Below are 8,571 nucleotides of genomic sequence, written 5' to 3'. Positions count from 1 at the left end.
ATAAGTCACTAGCCATGTGCCTTCTCTGGGGCAGGAGGTCTTTGTCTTTCTCTGTGGGGATCTCTATCCATCCTCTTTGTTATAAGCAGTTGCCTTAGCCTCACATTCAACCTCAGGTGGAATATATTAGAAATAAATAAATAAATAAATAAATAAATAAATAAATAAAAATGCAATGACCAAGCAGGAACAGAATTGTTTCTTGCCATTATTCCCTAAAGAATAGAGTAGAGCCACACCTAGCACTTGGTGCTATTGGGAGGCAATGGTCACTCTCAGAGGTGGGTCTAGTAGGAGGTCTTTGGGTCCCTCGAGGGTACTCTTATGATGTGTGAGCAAAGCCTGTCCTCTTTTTTCTCTTCTGTTTCCCTGTTGTGAGGTAAATGGTTTGATCCACTATCACTATGATGTGCTAGGTTGCCACATGCCCCAAAGCAGCAGGGGCAACCAGTGCATTAAAACCTACAAACCTGTGAACCCTACAAAACTGTGAGCCAAAATAATGAATGGTACCTTCTTCTTTTTTTTTTTTTTTTTTTTTTGTTTTTTTGTTTTTCGAGACAGGGTTTCTCTGTATAGCCCTGGCTGTCCTGGAACTCACTTTGTAGACCAGGCTGGCCTCGAACTCAGAAATCCACCTGCCTCTACCTCCCAAGTGCTGGGATTAAAGGTATGCGCCACCACTGCCCAGCTTACACTCATGATTCTTAAAAAGGAAACCTGGCCACGCTAATCCATTACAAAGCACTGCCCAGCCCTGCCTAAAGCAATGGCCTAGTGGTAAAGAAAGCACCAGGCCAGCATTTCTCACTTCTCATCCCTGTCAGACTCTGCTCTGTGCATAGCATTCCTGAAGTTCATGGCTTCAGGAAGGAGGAAGTGAGGGGTTTCATGCTTACTTTGTTCTCTCTCTCTCTCTCTCTCTCTCTCTCTCTCTCTCTCTCTCTCTCTCTTGACGTTTGTCAGTAATAGTTGTTCACTGATGTATCCTACTGAAGCCAAGATCATCAGCTGAGTTGCAAATGCATGAATGTCTTAGTCAGGGTTTCTACTCTTGCACAAACATCATGACCAAGAAGCAAATTGGGGAGAAAAGGATTTATTCAGCTTGCACTTCCGCATTGCTGTTCATCACCAAGGAAGTCAGGACTGGAACTCAAGCAAGTCAGGAAGCAGGAGCTGATGCAGAGGCCATGGAGGGATGTTCTTTACTGGCTTGCTTCCCCTGGTTTGCTCAGCTTGCTTTCTTATAGAACCAAGACTACCAGCCCAGGGATGGCACCACCCACAAGGGGACCTCCCCACTTGATCACTAATTGAGAAAATGCCCCACAGCTGGATCTCGTGGAGGCATTTCCTCAAGGGAGGCTTATTCCTCTGTGATAAGTCCAGCTTGTGTCAAGTTGACACACAAAACCAGCCAGTGCAATGGGGTTGCTTTCTAAGAGTGTCATGATCTTAACTCATCTAGCTCTCCTGTAACTGTACAAAGCCAACACAATCACTTTGAAGATACGGAGGTGCAGAAATGCCCCAGTTGTCTTTCTGTTGCTGTGATACAAACACCATGGCCAAAGCAACTGGGGAGGGGAGGGTTTATTTTATCTTGAGACTCAGAGTCCTTCATGAAGGGAAAGTCAGGGCAGCGACTCAACTCGGAACCAGGAGACAGGAACTGAAGCAGACCAGGGAAGCATGCTGCTGACTGGCTTGCTCAGCTACCTTTGTTTTTTTCTTTTCTTTTCTTTCTTTCTTTCTTTCTTTCTTTCTTTCTTTCTTTCTTTTTCTTTTTTTTTTTTTTTTGTTGTTGTTTTTCGAGACAGGGTTTCTCTGTATAGCCCTGGCTGTCCTGGAACTCACTCTGTAGACCAGGCTGGCCTCAAACTCAGAAATCTGCCTGCCTCTGCCTCCTGAGTGCTGGGATTAAAGGTGTGCGCCACCATGCCCGGCGCTTCTTCTTCTTCTTCTTCTTTTTTTTTTAAAAAAAAAGACTTATTTATTATTATATCTTTTTTTTTTAATGTACATTGCCTTGGTCATGGTGTTTTGCTTTGTTTTTATTTATTATGTGTAAGTACACTGTAGCTGTCTTCAGACACACCAGAAGAGGGAGTCAGATCTTGTTAGGGATGGTTGTGAGCCACCATGTGGTTGCTGGGATTTGAACTCAGGACCTTCGGAAGAGCAGTCGGGTGCTCTTACCTGCTGAGCCATCTCACCAGCCCCTTATTATTATATCTAAGTACACAATATAGCTGACTTCAGACACACCAGAAGAGGGCATCAGATCTCATTATGGATGGTTGTGAGCCACCATGTGGTTGCTGGGATTTGAACTCAGGACCTTTGGAAGAGCAGTTGGTGCTCTTAAATGCTGAGCCATCTCTCCAGACCCTCAGCTACCTTTCTTATACACCCCAGGACCACCTTCCCAAGGTTGGTGCCAACCACAAGGGGCTGGGCCCTCCCACATCAATCACTAATCAAAACAATGTTCTCAAAGACTTACCTAGAGGCATTTTCTCAACTGAAGTTCTGCCTTCCCAGATGGTCTCAACTTGTGTCACGATGACAAAAAAACTAACCAGCACAAGAAACATTAGCTATTCTTTAAAATGGCTGACATCAAACAGACCGTCTGGCACAGCATGTAAGATAAGTCACTAGCCATGTGCCTTCTCTGGGGCAGGAGGTCTTTGTCTTTCTCTGTGGGGATCTCTATCCATCCTCTTTGTTATAAGCAGTTGCCTTAGCCTCACATTCAACCTCAGGTGGAATATATTAGAAATAAATAAATAAATAAATAAAAATGCAATGACCAAGCAGGAACAGAATTGTTTCTTGCCATTATTCCCTAAAGAATAGAGTAGAGCCACACCTAGCACTTGGTGCTATTGGGAGGCAATGGTCACTCTCAGAGGTGGGTCTAGTAGGAGGTCTTTGGGTCCCTCGAGGGTACTCTTATGATGTGTGAGCAAAGCCTGTCCTCTTTTTTCTCTTCTGTTTCCCTGTTGTGAGGTAAATGGTTTGATCCACTATCACTATGATGTGCTAGGTTGCCACATGCCCCAAAGCAGCAGGGGCAACCAGTGCATTAAAACCTACAAACCTGTGAACCCTACAAAACTGTGAGCCAAAATAATGAATGGTACCTTCTTCTTTTTTTTTTTTTTTTTTTTTTGTTTTTTTGTTTTTCGAGACAGGGTTTCTCTGTATAGCCCTGGCTGTCCTGGAACTCACTTTGTAGACCAGGCTGGCCTCGAACTCAGAAATCCACCTGCCTCTACCTCCCAAGTGCTGGGATTAAAGGTATGCGCCACCACTGCCCAGCTTACACTCATGATTCTTAAAAAGGAAACCTGGCCACGCTAATCCATTACAAAGCACTGCCCAGCCCTGCCTAAAGCAATGGCCTAGTGGTAAAGAAAGCACCAGGCCAGCATTTCTCACTTCTCATCCCTGTCAGACTCTGCTCTGTGCATAGCATTCCTGAAGTTCATGGCTTCAGGAAGGAGGAAGTGAGGGGTTTCATGCTTACTTTGTTCTCTCTCTCTCTCTCTCTCTCTCTCTCTCTCTCTCTCTCTCTCTCTCTTGACGTTTGTCAGTAATAGTTGTTCACTGATGTATCCTACTGAAGCCAAGATCATCAGCTGAGTTGCAAATGCATGAATGTCTTAGTCAGGGTTTCTACTCTTGCACAAACATCATGACCAAGAAGCAAATTGGGGAGAAAAGGATTTATTCAGCTTGCACTTCCGCATTGCTGTTCATCACCAAGGAAGTCAGGACTGGAACTCAAGCAAGTCAGGAAGCAGGAGCTGATGCAGAGGCCATGGAGGGATGTTCTTTACTGGCTTGCTTCCCCTGGTTTGCTCAGCTTGCTTTCTTATAGAACCAAGACTACCAGCCCAGGGATGGCACCACCCACAAGGGGACCTCCCCACTTGATCACTAATTGAGAAAATGCCCCACAGCTGGATCTCGTGGAGGCATTTCCTCAAGGGAGGCTTATTCCTCTGTGATAAGTCCAGCTTGTGTCAAGTTGACACACAAAACCAGCCAGTGCAATGGGGTTGCTTTCTAAGAGTGTCATGATCTTAACTCATCTAGCTCTCCTGTAACTGTACAAAGCCAACACAATCACTTTGAAGATACGGAGGTGCAGAAATGCCCCAGTTGTCTTTCTGTTGCTGTGATACAAACACCATGGCCAAAGCAACTGGGGAGGGGAGGGTTTATTTTATCTTGAGACTCAGAGTCCTTCATGAAGGGAAAGTCAGGGCAGCGACTCAACTCGGAACCAGGAGACAGGAACTGAAGCAGACCAGGGAAGCATGCTGCTGACTGGCTTGCTCAGCTACCTTTGTTTTTTTCTTTTCTTTTCTTTCTTTCTTTCTTTCTTTCTTTCTTTCTTTCTTTTTCTTTTTTTTTTTTTTTTTTGTTGTTGTTTTTCGAGACAGGGTTTCTCTGTATAGCCCTGGCTGTCCTGGAACTCACTCTGTAGACCAGGCTGGCCTCAAACTCAGAAATCTGCCTGCCTCTGCCTCCTGAGTGCTGGGATTAAAGGTGTGCGCCACCATGCCCGGCGCTTCTTCTTCTTCTTCTTCTTTTTTTTTAAAAAAAAAAGACTTATTTATTATTATATCTTTTTTTTTAATGTACATTGCCTTGGTCATGGTGTTTTGCTTTGTTTTTATTTATTATGTGTAAGTACACTGTAGCTGTCTTCAGACACACCAGAAGAGGGAGTCAGATCTTGTTAGGGATGGTTGTGAGCCACCATGTGGTTGCTGGGATTTGAACTCAGGACCTTCGGAAGAGCAGTCGGGTGCTCTTACCTGCTGAGCCATCTCACCAGCCCCTTATTATTATATCTAAGTACACAATATAGCTGACTTCAGACACACCAGAAGAGGGCATCAGATCTCATTATGGATGGTTGTGAGCCACCATGTGGTTGCTGGGATTTGAACTCAGGACCTTTGGAAGAGCAGTTGGTGCTCTTAAATGCTGAGCCATCTCTCCAGACCCTCAGCTACCTTTCTTATACACCCCAGGACCACCTTCCCAAGGTTGGTGCCAACCACAAGGGGCTGGGCCCTCCCACATCAATCACTAATCAAAACAATGTTCTCAAAGACTTACCTAGAGGCATTTTCTCAACTGAAGTTCTGCCTTCCCAGATGGTCTCAACTTGTGTCACGATGACAAAAAAACTAACCAGCACAAGAAACATTAGCTATTCTTTAAAATGGCTGACATCAAACAGACCGTCTGGCACAGCATGTAAGATAAGTCACTAGCCATGTGCCTTCTCTGGGGCAGGAGGTCTTTGTCTTTCTCTGTGGGGATCTCTATCCATCCTCTTTGTTATAAGCAGTTGCCTTAGCCTCACATTCAACCTCAGGTGGAATATATTAGAAATAAATAAATAAATAAATAAATAAATAAATAAAAATGCAATGACCAAGCAGGAACAGAATTGTTTCTTGCCATTATTCCCTAAAGAATAGAGTAGAGCCACACCTAGCACTTGGTGCTATTGGGAGGCAATGGTCACTCTCAGAGGTGGGTCTAGTAGGAGGTCTTTGGGTCCCTCGAGGGTACTCTTATGATGTGTGAGCAAAGCCTGTCCTCTTTTTTCTCTTCTGTTTCCCTGTTGTGAGGTAAATGGTTTGATCCACTATCACTATGATGTGCTAGGTTGCCACATGCCCCAAAGCAGCAGGGGCAACCAGTGCATTAAAACCTACAAACCTGTGAACCCTACAAAACTGTGAGCCAAAATAATGAATGGTACCTTCTTCTTTTTTTTTTTTTTTTTTTTTTTTTTTCGAGACAGGGTTTCTCTGTATAGCCCTGGCTGTCCTGGAACTCACTTTGTAGACCAGGCTGGCCTCGAACTCAGAAATCCGCCTGCCTCTGCCTCCTGAGTGCTGGGATTAAAGGCGTGTGCCACCACGCCCGGTTTGAATGGTACCTTCTTAATAAATTCTCTATCTTGGGTCTTCGTTATGGTGACACAAGTCTAACACACAAACCCTTACCAGCTAGTTCTAGGAAAGCAGCCAAGCAGCCTTTGTGGAGAACAGCACTGTTGGGCCTTCTCTTGGATTCAATCTCTCTGGAGAGCAGAAGGGGACACATAAAGGCTCAGAGACAGTGTGGCTCACACCGCCAGCCCCTGCATTGTCAAACCTCTCCAGGGAAGTCCCAAGGAGTTTCTCACCAGCCTCTCTCAACCCCCAAAGAAGTTCTTCATCGACCCCCTAGGGAGCATTCTCAACCACCCCACTCGATTACCCGCTCTATGCCCCTGCCTCAGTTTACCCTGGATGTCAAAGCTGGTCTTGGACGCTGCACAACTGTCTCCCATCTGAACAAAGAGGCCAGATTTTTATGTTGTCACACCCCTGCCTGTCACTGTATGCAGCTGCTCCACAGAGGGAGCAGGGTGGGTGGGCACTTCTTCAGAGGAAGCAATCAGTAAGTCAGGAGAGACAACTGGAACTGTCAACAGGCACCCACAAGACTTCTAATCATGGGAAGCATTAACCTCTGTGCCAGTATAGATGGAACTGGGTCATTCTGTCAATTTGGTCCAGGCCTGGTTGATTTCATCCAGGATGCGGTCCTGCTTTATTCTGTTTGGTCTTATGTGGTAGTTTGAAAAGCAGTTGCCCTCATAGGGCTTATATATTTGAATGCTTAGCCCCCAGGGTTTGTGCACTGTGTATTCCGATGCTGGTTACTGAGCCCAGAGATCCGGTTGCTGTCCGGACACTGGCACTGTCAAGCAACTCCTGTCTCAACATTGTGTAAAAATTGTTTTTGGTCACCTCTGATAGGTTAACAAAGAGGCAGGGCTTCCAAGCCCAGTGAGAGGGTCTCTGGTGGGGGGGGGAGAGAGAGAGAGAGAGAGAGAGAGAGAGAGAGAGAGAGAGAGAGAGAGAGAGAGATTCACCACGAGCAGGTCACCAGGGGAGCCGCTATAAGGACACTGGTGGAGCAGGAGCAACCAGGGCAAGACTAAGTTGGCAGGTAATGGGGCACGTGGCTGGGTAGGAGGCAGGTGTAGATGAATTAGAATAGATGGGTATCTGCCTGCTATAGTGCTTGATGTTTATTAATAAATATAAGGTCTCCATGTCTTTATTTGGGAGCTAGAACAGGCATAGAAGAGCCAGAATTACTTTACAACCAGGAGAGGCACCATTTGAAAGCTTAGAAGGATCAGGAGGTATGAATGACCTTTTTGGAGTGTCACTGGGGGTGGGGTTTTTAAGGCTTCCAAAGCTCATGCCAAGCCCCGAGTCTATTGCTCTCCCTGCCCGTGGGTCAGGATGTAGCCCTCAGCTATAGCTCCTGCGCCTGCCTGCACGCTGTCATGCTTCCCACCATGATGATAATGGAGCAATGCCTCTGAAACTGTAGGCCAGCCTCCCAGCTAAATGCTTTCTCTTGTAATAGCTGTCTTCATCGTGGTGTCTCTTCACAGCAATAGGACAGTGACTAAGACCTCTGGGAAGGACTCAGGAGGGCAGAGCTCACGTCACAAAGTCTCTCACCCTACAGAAGGCACTGGCTGGTGGGAAGATTTTTGAGAGAGAAAGAAAAAGCACAAGATTGATGATGTTTTCTTTTGGTTTGGTTTAGTTTGGTTTGAGAAGGGGGGGGGGGAATCTCACTATGTAGCCCAGGCTATCCCCAAACTCAGGATCTTCCTGCTTCAACCTCCCAAATTCTGGGACCATATTTGTAGCTGTAGACCACATGTAGATCTAGCTGCACAAGAGCTTCCAGTTAAAAACAGTACATTTCCATTCTAGCACACATTGTTGATCCAAGCAAATCTCAAGCTCAAACCAGAGTTATATGGGAGGAAGCTACCAAGCAACAGAGACAGAGTCGGACATGCAAGATCGGGGAGCATCTACCACAGTGATGGGACAGAATTTGAATGATTTGATTATGTAAAACATGGTCTGGCCATATAGCCCTGGCTGGCTTAAGTCTTACTATGTAGCCTACCATGACCTATAAATCTCCATCCTCCTGCCTTAGCCTCCCTAGTTGTTGGGATTCTAGGGACATGGCACGGCCCCCAGCTTGTAAATTTGAGTACATATCAGTATTCCTTGTGAAGACTTTGGGAGTTACATGCCTGTTTCTCTGAATAATTAGACGACCCTTAGGGCTGAAGTGAAGCCGTCAAGCTTTAGTTGGTTGGTTGATCTTGCAGACAGAATCTCACTATGTATCCCAAGTTGGCCTTGAACTTGAGATTCTGTTGCCTCTACCTCTAGCGTGCTGGGTTTATACAGATGGGCCTCCATGCCCTGCTAAATAATTAGATCTATTTTGTACTTCATCGGGGGTGAACTTATGTGTGCAAACTGCCCATTTCCCACACAATGGCAGTTAAAAGTTAGGGGTGAGAGGAATTGGAGTTGAAATTTTGTCTTTTGCTCTTACTAACACTGTCATCCTAAAAATGTCTGATGGCCCTTCTGAGCCCATGTCCTCAGGCTATGAGACAGTGATGGTGCGTAGGCATTTTGTTTGCTTGTG

Source organism: Mus musculus, chromosome 6 (genome assembly GCF_000001635.26).
Source record: "Mus musculus strain C57BL/6J chromosome 6, GRCm38.p6 C57BL/6J".
NCBI classification, from domain to species: Eukaryota; Metazoa; Chordata; class Mammalia; order Rodentia; family Muridae; genus Mus; species Mus musculus.
The sequence above is the reverse complement of the archived record's forward strand: the minus strand, read 5'-3'. Positions refer to the sequence as shown.